The sequence below is a fragment of the Xyrauchen texanus genome, chromosome 19 (assembly GCF_025860055.1).
Source record: "Xyrauchen texanus isolate HMW12.3.18 chromosome 19, RBS_HiC_50CHRs, whole genome shotgun sequence".
NCBI classification, from domain to species: domain Eukaryota; kingdom Metazoa; phylum Chordata; class Actinopteri; order Cypriniformes; family Catostomidae; genus Xyrauchen; species Xyrauchen texanus.
This window is the reverse complement of record NC_068294.1, coordinates 21298485-21314938: the sequence shown is the minus strand read 5'-3', so window position 1 is coordinate 21314938 and position 16454 is coordinate 21298485. Positions and strand designations below refer to the sequence as shown.

The 16454-nt window shown below is 41.0% G+C and overlaps 1 protein-coding gene across 3 annotated transcripts in view; it reads left to right on the top strand.

The window, feature by feature from the left end:
- Positions 1–16454, top strand: part of LOC127659894 (ETS-related transcription factor Elf-1-like) — a 67465-nt gene that overhangs the window by 4859 nt on the left and 46152 nt on the right. For 2 of the 3 annotated variants that reach the window (XM_052149869.1, XM_052149867.1), the window contains exon 1: positions 15987–16255. The exons of the other annotated variant lie outside the window; for it this stretch is intronic. The gene's annotated coding sequence lies outside the window, so the exon portion shown is untranslated. Of the gene's footprint in view, positions 1–15986; positions 16256–16454 lie in introns of those variants that run through there. 3 annotated transcript variants of the gene reach the window in all.

The following is a 16454-nucleotide window of genomic DNA, read 5'->3' as shown; positions in this document are numbered from 1 at the left end:
TCACTGTAATCAGAAACAGGTGTTAGCTTAGGTGTAAGCGCCCTTACCGCTCTTTCTCTCTCTCCAGGCAGACACTTGACCACGCCCCTGCTGCCACATATACAAATATTTGCTGATTATACAATGCATTACATTCTTGAAGCAGAAGAGTTAATCATTGATAAGACAATACAAAAAGCGGCTTTAGAATACAATGTATTGGTTACTACTATGGTTGTGCCAATGGACGATATCATCGTCCATCGTGATGGCTGACCAACATCACGATGTAGAGCCACCATTGTGATGCCACGCCCCCTTTTGCGAGTCTTGCTAGTGTGACTCATTAATCCTAGTCTCTTCTATAGTTAACCTAAAAACTTTGCAGGGATTGCTCTGTAAATTAAATTGAGAATATAACTAATGCATATATGCTATTTTAAATACTGTGGTATATGCCAGAGACGTGACGTTTTAGTCTGTGAAAATACTGTGTCAGGCAGGCTGCACAAATATTGATCTTGACATGTCTTACACTGTACATCTAGATTAAAATATTTTATGTTGTAGGCTACAAGAAAATAGCCTTTATTAATTAATTATTAGTAGTTGTAGTGTCTCAGAAAATCTTGCTCATTGTCACATAGCTCTTGTACACTGAAGCGGCAGTTTAAGATAAACCCAGACCAGCGAACGTCAAATAACTTTTGTCTGGTTAATACTTTTAAAGAAAAATTTCCTTGGCCATAAATCCATAATGTCAAATCAAATGAAAGAAACAAGGTGAATATGAATAACACACATTTATTAAAACATAGAAGAACAACAAATAAAGAACAAGAAAACGGAACAACACTCAGACCGAAACTCGGCATTAACATTTCACTTATAATTAGCAGCACAATTAACTTCAGCACAGGCTACAAAATAAATTATGTTATTGAAATATTGTAAAGTGGTCATATGAACTACACAAATGAACGTTTAAAAAATAATATGCAAAATCGAATAGCTCCGCAACGGAGGGCGAAAAATGCGTAAAGAAGTCTAATATCTTTCACCATAGACCATGTTTAAATTTCGATGTTTCTGGCCAGAAATACCAACATATTCACTTTATCTGGTTTTAATAAGCTGCGGATTGGAGTAACTACACTACCCGCTGTGCTGAAGACCCGCTCTGATGGAGTACTGGTGGCACATGCACAGATATTTCCGTGCTAATCTTGCCATGAACGGAAACCTTTTGTCGTTCGTTTTCCACCAAGTCAGCGGGTCCTCTTCCCCATCAATGGCCATTTCCTGCAGGTACATGGTCATTTCTGCCTCGACCTTTTGCTCATCAGTGAGTAAAATAACGAAATTATAGTTTTTAAGTGGAAAATAGTATTTATGTAAAGATATATATTAAAATAAACAGTGCACAACTCTTCTTAAGTGAAAGCTAAAAAAAAAATAAAAATGCTTCACGTGTCGTGCAACCTACTGATAAAGCGCCGACGAGTCATTAGTTGGGTTAGTAAAATAACGAAATTATAATTTGTCATATAATTTTTTTAAATTATATGAAATTATATAATCCCAAAAACCTCCCCCCCGCGCCACCCCACCGACGTTATCATCGTCCATCGCGATGTTTTACTGTCAACATCGTCAGCTGCCAATTTAGGGGACATCGCCCAACCCTAGTTACTACCATATTATTGAACATAAACCAATCATTGGCACACAGTTCACAGCAATCCATTTCACAAGTGAATCTGTCAATCCATTGGAGATTTATTATGAGGGCTTGTTTAAGGACCTGTCAATGTACACCTGCATCAGATATTATTACAATAATGCCAAGACATTATATTAATTACATTGTGCAATGGTTTTCAATGCTTTGGAGTTGTTGGAGGTACAAAGAGTATTTAAATAATATTTCAAGTCTTTACAAAAAAGTGCAAATAGGGGCTTTATAGACATAAATTTACACTTATGTATAAAAAACTTGGCAAGAAAAATAAACGGATTAATCAGAAAATATTAACTTAAGTTATCAAAACTGTGAAAACCAAATAAAACGTCTTAATAAAGCAAAGAAAAACTAGTTAAAATAGAGGTACATACAAACAAACAAAATTTTCTCCAAAATACAGCGTGGACACATTCACAAAAAGGGTGAGGGGCAGATTCATCTACAGCATTACAGAAGGAGCAAAGTGCATCTATTTCAGGGAGCATGTTTCTTAAGTAAAGATTGACTGGGTAAAAATGGTGTAACAGTTTAAAGGACACCGCCTTAACCTTGTTGGTAAATAAATATTTATGAGCTAAAGACCATACGACCTGCGTCAGACATGCTTGTGTCGCATCTCGGGTGTGTTGCGTCATAAAAATAAAATGTTTAGGTCACTGTGTCAAGTTAATTATAGTTTAATACTCAATCTTTAAACACATCTTGAGATCCCTTAGTTCGCATTTGCGCTCCTTCAAGTGTTTTGAACGCAAGAACGTAACGCATGTTTATGTTGTGTGTCCCCTGAAGGGTTGTTAATGTTTTCTTCACTGTATAAACTGCGCGTTGCTCACACAGCTGAAATTTCACTTAGTGCCCTCTGGAGTAAACAGGTGGTACTACAAGCTTACATTTCTCAGGAAAGCATTGCGAATAATTGCGTTATTTTTTGTCAAATTAATCGCACGTTATTAACGCGTTAAATCGACAGCCCTAGTTAAAATACTTTCTCGTATTCCTATGGAAGTAAGAAAACTATAAGTAAGCAAATTATAGGTTGATTTCCCTCAAAACTGCAAACTCTGCTTGTTTGAGCATTCTGACCGGTCCGACACCGCAGCATTGTCTCAACCAATGGCGTGAATTTGGGCGGGACTATCTTGAGTTACTAAAGTAACCAAGCCAATGTTTCGGTAGACATTGAAGTACATTATAATGTTCTGTTTTTATTAAAACTCTGTGTGTGGAAAGACGTGTTATGGGATACTGAGGAAATGTTCTTGAGTGTTTGAGCTTTAGATGGTCCATTAAAGCAGCAGATGTGACTAATTCATGCAGCTGATTTAGGCTACACTTGAGTAAAAGCTGTCTAATGTGTAAAGTATCATGGCACATTAAAGTCTGAGTCTGTTAGCACTGTACATTAACCTTTGAGTGAAAAGTTCACTGAAACGGTCATTCAAAAGCTCGATCGTTAGGCACAATTAGAGTAAAGTAGAATAAAAGCAAATTTTTTTATACCTTTTTATTTATTTGTTTTTTATCTAAAGGCAATTTCAGAACAATTGGCCGTTCCTCCCTCAGGCTTGGATATCAAATATTTAAATGGTTGGAGACATTAGGTATTCATCTAGCATGATGCTTTCCAGTGCCTGCATCCTCGGAGAGAAAACATGCTGTTTCACAATTTAAGCTCTGAAACCGCTTCCACAACCGTTATTAGCTGCTCAGTTCTGTTTTACAGTAATGTAGCTAGCCACGAGAAAGGCATTGAGAGTGGTTTCATAGGCTGATATAAATTATAAGTTAGGGTGAATTATTCATTTTAAACTGTGTCAAGTGTGTATTGATTGTGTTTTTGTCCACAGCTCTGGTCAATATTGTCAGAAAAATACTAGGTGTGAGTTGAACTGTCTGGAATGTTGGCCTTGCTCTTTGTGTAATGTTTAATTGGTTGTGGTTTTGTGAGGAGGCCTGTATACTGTCTGGAAATAGGTGATAACTTGTACCCTTTGTATCCCATTGTAAACATTGATAGGGTAGGGATGCACCGATACCACCTTTTTCTCTTCCGATTCTGATATCGGAAATCTCCGTATCGGCTGATACCGATCCCAATCTGATACCAGTGTTGTTTTTTTGCAAAATCAGTTTAAAATATCTTTACATTATTGTGTGGAACTAATTGGGAATACTCTTTAATATGTAAAGAAACACAAACCTCAAACTACACATTATTTCAATATAAATATATAGCCTTTTTAAGAAACACTTTATTATTAACTAGTATACTGGAGAATGTAGCAGCAAAATTAACAGTAATTCTAGTATAAGTCATCTGTAGAAAATAAGCAATTTTGCAAAAACATTTCAACATGTATCTGGACTTTATAGATTCAGATCTCTCTTTTTTTCAAATTAGTTGTAAGATATCAGCTAATTTTTCATTCACACAGTTACATTTTGGAACCCATTCAACTTAAATATTATTCTAATTTGTATACAAATGATAATAATAATAATAATATATTATAATAGTAATAAATAGTAATATATCTCAATCGTGCACCTTGAACTTTTAAACCCTCATGCTTTTATTATGATATTCTCAACTCTCCAGGAAATCCTGTAAGTGTCTGTTTGTAGGCAAGTTTACTTTGCTTCTTATTCAAAATCTGGTAAAAAAAAAAATAATTAAAAAAAGCACCTCCAGTGCCATTCTTATTGCATATTATAAGTGAACCAAACTATTGAGCAGCTACATCTGAGATGTTGTTCATGAGTTGCGCTCAAATATTGCACACTGCTGTGCAGGCTAAAAATAGCCACGAGTGTGTGTGAACGGAGCACTGCCATTCACTGACTCGCTGGAGCTGCGTGTGCATTTTATATTTAAGCAATATCACACAAGCAAGAGTGCGATATGGCCCTAAATCAACTCTGCTGTGATTCGGCCACAGACACGAGGCCGCAGGTGTGACGCACACAAGACGAGTTAGTCACAATGTTGGATAAAACTGCTTTATTGGGCAGAACGGCAAAAGTACAAAGGGGCAAATCCAGAGAAGAGTAGTCAAGGGGAGCGTGTGGTCGAAGCCGGGAGATCAGAATATAACAAAGGGGCAAATCCAAAGGAGCGTAATAAAGGGAAGCGTAAGGTCGAAGCCAGGGAATCAGAATACACAATGACGAAACAAGCGAGTAGAAGAAATAGGTGGGGGCTAGCGAAAAACTAGAGCTGGCAAAGCGAAGGGGTAACTAAACAATAACCAACAAGAGTGAAGCGAAAGGGCAGCGTATATATATATAGGGGAAAACGAACAGTGCAGGTGAGACTAATAATCTAGTGATTGGAACGAGTGCGGGTGAAACTAATAACAGAGAACATGAACGCTAACAAGGGGACTGTGGAGCTAAACAAGGGACAAAAGTAAAACTTACAGAAGACGAAAAGGGACAAAATGGGCAAAGAAGAGGTAAGGGCAAAACGAGACAAGGTAAATGTTACAGAGCCCCCCCCTCAAGGGATCGGATACCAGACGATCCCAACGAACAAAAACCCAGGACAGAAAACCCACAAAAACCCAAAAACAAAATGAGGGCAGTCCAAGGGGCACAGAGGGTAGGCAGGAAGACCAAGAGGGCAACGAGGGGCAGACAGGCAGTCCAAGGGGGCAACGAGGGGCAATAAGAAGGTCCACGAGGGCACAAAGGGAAATTAAACAGTCCACGGGGCCAATTAGGCAGTACAAGGCAAGGTCATGGGGAACATAGCAGAAAGGCGGGTGGCCGGGAGATATGGGGGGCAGCCATAGGCCAGAGACAGGGCCAGGGGGCCTGGAAGGCGACTGTAGGACAGGGACTGGGTCCGGGGGCCTGGAAGGTGACCACAGGACAGGGACTAGACTAGGAGACCTGGGAGGTGGCCACGGGACAGGAATAGGGTCAGGAGGCCAGGGATGAGGCAACAGGGCCGGGACAGGGTCAGGAGGCCACCGGACAGGGTCAGGATGCTAGGGAAGAGGCCACAGGACAGGAAGAGGGTCTGAAGGCCAGGGAAAAGGCCACAGGTCAGGAAGAGGGTCAGGAAGTCCGGGAAGAGGAACGGTTACTGGGGCAGCTGGCAGAACCAAGTGAGGAAGGGTTTCCAGGGGCGGAGCCGTGAAAGGCGGGGCCGTGGAGGACTTGGGAGACGGAGTCCTGGAAGGCGGAGCCGTGGGAGACTCGGCAGGCGGGGCACTGAGAGACTGAGGAGGCGGCGCCGAGGAAGGCTCGGGGGGCTCAGGAGGTGGTGCCATAGGGGGCCCAAGAGACAGGGCAGAGGGAGGTGGTGCCGCAGGAGGCTCTAGAGGCGGAGACCTGGAAGGCCCTGGCGGCGGAGCCGATGGAGGCGGCACCGTAGGAGGCTCTAGAGGCGGGGGCCTGGAAGGCTCAGGAGGTGGAGCCAATGATGGTGGCGCCGTGGGAGGCTCTAGAGGCGGAGGCCTGGAAGGCTCTGGAGGTGGAGCCGAAGGAGGCTTTAGGGGTGAAGACCTGGAAGGCTCTGGAGGCGGAGCCAAGGGAGGTGGCGCCGTGGGAGGTTTCTGAGGCGAAGTCCTGGCAGGCTCTGTAGTCTCTGGGGGTATAGACGTAGGAGGCTCGGGAGGCGGAGCCGCAGGAGGCTCGGGAGGCGGAGCTCTAGAAGGCTCTGGAGTCTCTGGGAGCAGAGCCGTAGGAGGCCCAGGAGGCGGAGCCGTAGGAGGCCCAAGAGGCGGAGCCGTAGGAGGCTCGAGAGGCGGAGCCCTAGGAGGCTCTGGAGTCTCTGGGAGCAGAGCCGTAGGAGGCTCGGGAGGTGGAGCCGTAGGAGGCTCTGGAGGGGGAGCCGTAGGAGGCTCGGGAGGCGGAGCCATAGGAGGCTTGGGGAGAAAGGCCGTGGAAGACTCGAGAGGCTCTGGAGGCGGAGCCCTGGAAGACTCGAGTGACTTGAGGAAGGAGGAGCCCTGGAAGACTCGAGAGACAGAGCCCTGAGAGGCTCAAGAGGAGGAGGAGCCCTGGAAGACTCAAGAGACGGAGCCCTGAGAGGCTCGAGAGGAGGAGGAGCCCTGGAAGACTCGAGAGACGGAGCCCTGAGAGGCTCGAGAGGCTTGAGAGGCGGAGCCCTGGGAGACTCGAGAGACTTGAGAGGCGGAGCCCTTGGAGGCTCGAGAGGCGGAGCAGAGGTTGGCAGAGCTGTGGAAGACTCTGAGGGCCGAGCAGAGGCTGGCAGAGCCGTGGAAGACTCTGAGGGCGGAGCAGAGGCCAGCAGAGTCGTGGAAGACTCTGAGGGCGGAGCAGAGGCCGGCGGAGCAGAGGCCGGCGGAGCAGAGGCCGGCAGAGCCGTGGAAGACTCTGAGGGCGGAGCAGCGGCCGGAAGAGCTGTGGAAGACTGTGAGGGCGGAGCAGAGCCCGGCAGAGCCGTGGCATGCTTCGGGACTGGGGCCGCGGCAGGCTTCGAGACCGGGGCCGCGGCGTGGAACTCTGGTTCAGTGTCTGCCTCCCCCACAGTAAATGAGGAACCAGCGAACAGTAGGGCGAGGTCAATAAATTGAGCCAGGTCGAGGGAGCAGCGACCACCAGGCATGAACGATGAGGTTGGCTCATTCAGCCCACATTGAAAAATGTCTTTCAGAGCCACCTCATCAAAGTTCACCTGGTTGGCCAGGGCACAAAAGTCCACCACATAAGCCTCCAAGGGTTGACTCCCCTGACGCAGAACCAGAAGTTGGGCCGCTGGGTCCATAATGTTAAGGGCAAGGTCTATCATCCTATAAATGCTGCCCTGCATAAAAAAACCCTTGGCAAGCGTCCGAAGAGCCATCAAACCTCTCGGGGGGTTGAAAGCTTACGGGCGCTCGGGGATGCGTTGGGAGCATCAATGGGCTCAGGGACAGACACAGGTGGAACATGGTGAAATGAATCAGAAATAGCACGTACCGTATGTAGTATCTCCTGTATCTGCTGCCCCTGGGCCGTGAGCGCTTGGTCATGTCTCCCAACCGTAGATCCTTGGGCAGAAAGTGCCGTGCAAATCCGCTCTAGTGAGCTGTGAAGGTGTTCAGCGGAATCCATTGTGACTAAACGCTGTTAGGTTGGTTATTTTGTGACGCACACAAGAGGAGTTAGTCACAATGTTGGATAAAACTGCTTTATTGGGCAGAACGGCAAAAGTACAAAGGGGCAAATCCAAAGAAGAGTAGTCAAGGGGAGCGTGTGGTCAAAGCCGGGAGATCAGAATATAACAAAGGGGCAAATCCAAAGGAGCGTAATAAAGGGAAGCGTAAGGTCGAAGCCGGGGAATCAGAATACACAATGACGAAACAAGCGAGTAGAAGAAATATGGCGGGGCTAGCGAAAAACTAGAGCTGGCAAAGCGAAGGGGTAAATAAACAATAACCAACAAGAGTGAAGCGAAAGGGCAGCGTATATATAGGGGAAAACGAACAGTGCAGGTGAGACTAATAATCTAGTGATTGGAACGAGTGCGGGTGAAACTAATAACAGAGAACATGAACGCTAACAAGGGGACTGTGGAGCTAAACAAGGGACAAAAGTAAAACTTACGGAAGACGAAAAGGGACAAAATGGGCAAAGAAGAGGTAAGGGCAAAACGAGACAAGGTAAATGTTACAGCAGGTAATTACAGCAGTGTTGATTTAGGGCCATGTAGCATGATTGCGAGTGTGATATTGCTTATATACAAAGTTCAATGAACAAGTACATTTTTTAAAAATTAGGAAAAACTGAGTACAGTCATAAAATCGCATTTATGCATGGAACTACTTTTTTATGCTACGGATCAGAATCTGCCGTTGCTGGTTCAAAGCAAATGATGCGTCCAATCTTCCATTAGTAATTCAAAAATGTAACTTCAGAAATAGTATCACGACTTGTGCTGTTTCTAACAAGTTATTGGATAAATTAAAAATAGTTGTGTAATTAACCTGTCTGTTGTGTCTCAGCTGTGATGAGCCGTAATGCTGAAGTTGTTCATTGTTGTATGTTTGAACGTTTCACGTCACCAACTGGCTCATATTACACACAAAAATTATCTTTTTCCACCACCTGCTGGCTAACATATGTAATATATCTATATATATATTTATTTTTTTAATAAAATATACATGTAAGAGACACTTATACAGTAACTCTTAACAGATCTGCATTGCTCTTACTCTTTAGTTTAGGATGACGAACACAAGTGGAGTGATACACACACAGAATGAAGCGTCCGAGTGCTAATGGTGTCAGACCATCAGTGCTCGTGGAACGTCTCTCGTCCTATCAGATTTGAGGACCGGATCTAACTGTTGTATATTTTTACTTAATAAATACAGCCTTTTGTGATTCACAGAGCTATCGCACATCTTCAAGTGGCTTTGAATAAAATGCACGAGTCATATTAACTACTTTAATGGTGTTTTTATGGTTCTTTTATGCCATTTGTTTGAGCTTGACAGTAACGAACATGACTAACACACAGTATCGGATTTGGATTGGGCTTGTCGGACCGATACCTGATCCATCTAAAAGCTTCAGTATCATAGCCAATACCGATCCAGGTATTGGATCAGTGCATCCCTAATAACAGGGTCATACATTAATGGTGGCTTCAGGCAAAAACACCATCAATAATTACAAAATGACTCTGAAATTCATGTTATATTTGAGCATCTTCAAAGTAGTCACACTTTGTACATGTACTCTTGATATTTTTTCAACCAACTTCTTGAGGTATCACCCTGGGACAGTTAAAAAACTGTTTTGAAGGAGTTTCCATCTATGTTGGGCACTCATTGGCTGCTTTTCTTAATTATTCGGTCCAAGTCATCCATTTCAAAAAAAGTTTTGTAATTATATTTTTATGTTGGCACAATTGTATTTTTGTCTACAAAATTAATTTCAAACATTTAAGCATACCCTTCAGATTAAAAGATTTTTAAGATCATGAGAAAAATTTCAGGCAAGTGACCCCAAACTTTTGAACAGTAGTGTAGATATAATATAATATTTTTATTTATTTTTGTGACAATTAAGCTGTAGGCCATATGAAATCTTGCTTATTTACCCTAATTATTTTTCCTATATTATACAACTAGAAATTGACCAAAATTACATTTGATATCAAATCGTATATCTGTAGTGCTGTAGTGTAGACCATTAATATGTTAAAATTGCGATTTTAATCTGAATTGTTGGAGGCTTTCTCAGTGGGTGTGTCTTTATTTACCTGAGCCATTGATATCACATTGAGTAGGTCATGGACGGAATGACTCAGCACCGTGTGCAGTGACGGAATTTCCTTTGAAACTCCCTCAATCCCACTGCACATCCACTATTTTCTGTTTGAGGGCAGTAATGTTGTATCTATTCATGAACATGTCTTGTCATTCTTAGTTGACAGGATTTCTCAACTTGACCAGATCTAATTTTAATCATCACATTCCTATTTAGAAAGATTTCAGTGCTACTGTTACCCCGTAATCTTGAGGATTGTGGCGTGGCATTCAATTAACCTTTACTTTGTCAGTGAATTGAAGCACGTAATGAACTGAACTCTGGTCACCAAGGACTTTTAAAGGGCATGTTCGTAGTGAAAATGTTGGTGAGGCTAATTTACCACCAAAACCTTTGGCATACATGTTTTTGTGGATATACAAGCATGTTCATTTCCACATTTAGCACCATAATTCCTACGTGACACCAGATATCAGTTTCAGAAAGTAATCTTGCTATTGCTATCTGTCTGGATTTAATTGGAATGCTCCACTGCCCTTTTCTCTTGCCCCTTCTTAGTAGGTTCTTTGAGAATGGTTCTTAACCAGGATGGTACAGAGGCTTTCCTTTGTGCTCAAAGTTGCTTGAAGCAGTCAGCATCTGACCTCAGATTCTCACAAACAACATGACCAGCCCTGAGAAGTGCTTTGTCTTTGTCGATTATCTCAAGGCTCTGCCTATACTTGGCCCTTTTTCTGCATATCCAACAGTTGTTTTTTGTAGAGTACAACAGTCAGACCACAGTTATATATGAATGTCAGCAATTCATTTGAAGTCAGTTTTGAAGAGAAATAAAAAATGATCCAGTTCTGACATGGGCAAAGCCAAAGTATGCCATCTACGTTTTAAAACTGACACATAGCAGAAAATGGGGCCTACTTGTGGTTTGCATGTGTTTAGCTTGGACTCAGTCATGCAGCTGTAGTAAAGGCGAGTAGACCGGTTTTATTTTTAGGCCGTATAGGAAAGGTGTGTCTTTGTACTTTGTCAGCAGTGTCACGTGATCTGGGTCTGGTTGCTATGAGGGCAATTGAAGTCTCTCCACACTCACTCTATAGAAAGAGTCGACACAGAAAAGGATATTATTTGTTGCCATTACATACAAGTTTATTTATTTATAATATAATTTGAAGAATATTGCATCACATAATGCAAATAATTACAGCCAATATAATTAAGTTTCTGTACACCAACTAACCTATGTATAAGTTTGAATATGAATGTATCATGTCAGTTTAAAACCTTGATCTGTTATGGCCAACACACTAACTTTTTAGTCCATTAGCTAAGGTGGCTGGTAGATACATTTTTTTACCAGCCAGTCAGATTGCTTACCGGCCAATATGTTTATTATTATTTTTATTCATTGCATTTTACAAGTGTATTTTACACTGTTTTTTTCTGAAATCCACATTAACAGTTTATGTAAATGTTATCATAAATATTGTGCCAAGATAATTCACCTATTTCGCCAAATAGAAACTTTACCCACATTTGGCACTTGGCGGGTGTTAAATTCAGACCCTGCATGATATGACAATTAATATTTAGTTTGATACTGACAGCCAGGTAATGGAAGTTTGATGCATCTTGCAGAAATACTGCAAGAGTACCTTCCTGATCGCTTTGACAACAAACAAACGTCAAGGCAGCGTTGTGAACTTAAACATCTGGTGAATGACGTTGACGTTTAAATCATTTAATTTTGTTTACATCACTTTGCCTTTTGTATACTCTAGATGAGGATTCTGTAGATTATGAATTTGTTGTAGGGTTTTGGCAACAGCGTTAGCAGAGCGGAAAAAACACTACTAAAAACACTGGTACTTTAATGAGACTTTTGGTGTACACTGAAAACCCTATTAAGTTGGCTTTACTCAATTGATTGAGTAAACTCGTTCCCTCAGTTAAATTGAAAAATGACCACTCCAAAACTTGTGTAATTAAGTTTACTTAACTTGTCGATCATTTAGGTAGAGCTTGCCTATTTAAGTTAAGTTAAAGCAAGTAGACTTAACTCAGATTTGCTATTTAAATGTTTTGTTTCTACTTAATAATTTTAATTAAATGGACTTCATTTTATCTCATACATTGACTTAATAAAGAAGATTAAAACTGACTTTAGGTCAAACAGTAACTAAACATATTTCTCTTCAGACTCCTGTCCTTCAGTTGCACATGCAGAAGGAGAACTAAGATGTGTTAACAGGTTCCAACTTGACCAAAGGGGACACCGATCACCCTAATGTTCACATCGACAACACTCAAAACAAATAATATACAACATAAATAATACTAAAAGCTAAAAGAGCTAAGACCTCTATTAATTATTAATAACAACTATTTAAAAGCCCCCAAATGCCCCTTTGACCAAGGAAACAATTAAACAGCTCTAGCACAAGGCATTATGGGCATTCCCTCAAGCCTTAATTTCATACTCAATAGCTTGAGTTATTAACTCTGAAAGTATATGGATTTTAAAGAAATATAAGTTCAAGGAACATAGATAATTTAGTTATGAGTCCAAAACTTGACATTTCAAGTAATGTTTAATTAAGACAACTTGATTTTTCATGTAATGACAACATTAGGGATTACACATTACAGTGCACTTTTGTTTCAGTTGACCCAAATATAACCTGATCAAACTTTTTGGTGCCAAAGACCCCCAAATAGATGCACATTGCGAGGGACCCCCCCATCCTAAAATATAAATGCTACTATTTTTATGTATAAAGTTTACAATTTAAAAATATATTCAGAATTAAACAGTGATAATGTCAAATTCTGCAAATGTTTTTTTTTTTTTTTGTCTGACATTTTCAGTGGACCTCTTCGCACCAGAGTGGTTAAAAGTTTGGTTATCTGCCTGGAGTGGAAAGTTCTCAAACTTTCACGTGGTATGCTCTGTTCTGAAATCTAGTGAGCTGCCTACAGGGGCAGAATTGAGTGCACTTCAGAGGTGAATGTTACCAAAAGTTTGGTAACTTAATCACACTGCCTCCTAAGATATTGTTAAAATAAATAATCACTGCCTATTTTGCACAAGAATTGTGTGAGCCATTTACATGTATTCCACATTCCTCTCACTTCATCTGTATTGACATTTGTGTGATGCATCAAGTTGCTTCTTTTGTAGAGCATTTCAAATCTGTCTCTTATGAGGCTCCATTACAAGAATGTTGTTTCCATAGAAGGCAGCTGCCTATCTAGGCTTGTTTGAGGCTGGTTTTTAAACATAGCTATAGTACAACTACTTCAATTTTCATAAATGGAGAATGAGATAAATAGCAGCTATGAAAAAGATATGTTCACCTGTTCAATTTGCATTTGTTGGTTTTGCACTCTCTCTCTTCTGTTTCTAGGGTGCACTGCAATTTCCAGAGAAGGATGAACACAAATTTAATATGCAAACAAACCACTTTTTGTATTTTATTACATTGATGCAGAGCATGCTGAACTCGTTTGCTGTTTCCCGCTTGTGTTGATGTCATCGGATGGTTTATATATCATTGTCTAATGTCATATGTGTTGTTGGCACAGTGGGGCAGGTGCTCGCTGTGTGTTTACACATTTTGCATCACAGTCTGTATGATGAATCGAACAGAATAGCCAGCTTTTCAAGCCACAGCATTTTTTCTTTTTCTAATTTTTGTTTCTCTTGAATCCTTTTTGGTCTTTAAAGGACCGTATATGCAACACATAATGCACTCAGTCTGGTGGCTTCATATTTTTAAGCAAGATGAGAAGATGCCCACAAGACTGAAGATTACCCAAGAATCTTGACAGCTTTTTCACTCCACAACAGTTAATTTGTACACTTAAGTTGTTCTGAGAAAGGGGTAGGCAGCAACCAGTAAGCCTTAACATAACTGTGGCTATAGTTTGCGAAGTGTCAACTAAATCACTATTCATCTTATTAGAGTGTATTCAGGGTCTCATTCAGCTGGTATTTACTCCCCTAAATGGCGTGTTGACAAAACCCTCTGTTCTGCTGTGTTTTTGTCTTTTTTTAACTTAGCAATGCCATGTCACAGACCCTGGTTTCCTGTTAGTCAGCTGGATTGTCTTAGATAAAATGCTTGACAAGGACAATGGTCCATATGTGCAAAGATAGGGTGAGGGTTATTGCTAAGCAAGAAACCTAGTGGAACATTGACATTAATTGTCCATCAAAGTCACAAGTCAGTAGTTGGTGTGGAGGACCGAGTGGATAAGTACATATCACCATGGACATGTGACTGTGACGTGAGAGCAGAGCACAGACATCAATCCTGTGACAAGTTAGCATTGAAATATTGGAAAACACCGGGAGTAAGTAGCAGTAGGGTCTTAAATCTGAAGTGTGTATTATGTGCTCGACTTGCTTCACCTAATGCGAATTGCAAAAATAAACACCATTTTCGAACAGATTCCAAAACTCACCCTGTCTTCCTGTCCTGTCCCAAACTTACACCACTGAGCCAGTGTTGCTTTTTTGGGCTCTGTTACACTTTTAGATACGCATGTACAACATTTGCGTACCAATATCTGATTATTTAGAACAACATCTGCTGATACGATAGTTTGGATGTTCTGCTACATCGTTTCAAATCACTGATAATTATTTACACAACTTGATTTATTCGGAAATGTATTCTCTCTTTCTCTAAATGTTTTCCATGTTTCAGAATAACTTCTGTCAGTTATGTTATGAACAAGCCACTGAAACAAAAAAGCACACTATTAGCTAGCATTATCTACATTTTCAGTAGCCTCTTGTTTGGCTCACATTAAACTGCTTGAATTTCTTAATTTTTGATTGTTCTTAACTCACATTAACTGACTTCTGAATGATGAAGCTTGTCCCTTCTTAGCTAAAGCAGCCTCCACTTCAGCTTTAACAAACTTGCCATATTCCTTGCTGTGTCGAGCTTTAAGGTGAGTAATCAAATTATTTTATATGGCATTTCCACCACTTTAAATTACTGCAGTGCAAAGCTTGCTAATTTGAATTCTGCCATCATTGTCACCCAATTTAAAGTAATTCCACTCAAGAGACATTTACTTTTACGCACAGCACAAGTTGTAGGCTAATTGTCTGATGTGTTTTTCTACCTCCTTTTGGTTGACAGTTTTTAAACAATTTGCTGATGTATTATAGCACAGATAATTGCTTTTATCATCCGAAACCGATGATCTGCTGATACATCTGTTTAGGTGAAATCAGCGTACGGATGGCTCATTTATACTTGACCCTGCATATTAAGCTGGGATACATTATTATTATTTTATTAGCTTTAACGCTATTCTGTACTTTCCCTTTTTTTTTTTTTTTTGAGATCACTGCAGTGACGCAAAAATCTGTGGTAAGGGTTGAATTAGAAATGTTCCTTGTCACTGTTCTTTTCAACCTTGCAACCAGGTGGGGCAGCTCTTCCAGTTTTATTATGCATGGCCTCATTCATCCCTCATATCAAACATAAAGCCTGCTTTAGGCGTCTTATGGCCTGAAGGGCCACTCCCGTTTCACCTTCTCAAATAAGTGGTCTGGCACCACTCATAGCAAGAACTACAGCGAGATCTGGTCAGTTGATATGAATTTATTCCTTCCCTTTTCTCTTCATCTCTTTTAGTTTTTAAAGAGCATTTCATCTGAAAAGAACTCCCCACATCTGCTTTTTATGTCTACTTTAAGTTTGGATGAAAACCTTTACACTCTCACCCAGTCTTGTGTTACTCCTCTCGCATAGCTCAAGGTGTAGTCCGATTGTTACTTTGTTCAGGTTTCCCCTCCCCCACTGAGCTCCCCCAACCTATTGAAATGACAGCCTGAGCTCACCTGAAGCAATTTGCATATAAGGTCTGCCCTTGCAGCTGATTGGCCCTGGCTGAAGTTCTGTTTTACAGCTTGTCTGTCAGTGGTTACTTGGGGAGATGACTCACAGTGAGAGAGAGCTTTGCTTTGCACTACTTCTCTTTTTTAAAGATTTCAAGCAGTAGCCATTGCCCTCCCTCACTCTGTTCTCATTTTCGCTTTATCTACTATTGAAGCGAGTGGGAGAGGCAAAGGGCAGGCCAGTGCTCAACACCTTGAAAATGCCATTCTGTTTGCTGTAGACACACCCTTGGATTGTTTTTTTTTTTTTACTCCCGTCAGCGTAATCGTTCTCTTTTTAAGATTATTTATTTTTTATCGAAATCTTTTTTGCTAATACTCTGATCTGACATATTTTTTCAGCCAAAGCATGGAGCTTGACATGAAACCTAAGTACTTGTAAGGTTAGTGATGATTGATTTATTTATTTTTATTATGTAATAGAATGTAGTTGCAGATCTGTTTGCGCCACATGACTGTCGTCTACATTCTTCACATTGTAACCATGTTTCATCAAGTTTATTTAAAAAATACGGGTATATGCAAAATACATGCTTATGTATCATTTGTTTTGAAATGATAGTTTCAGATTTTTGGGATCAG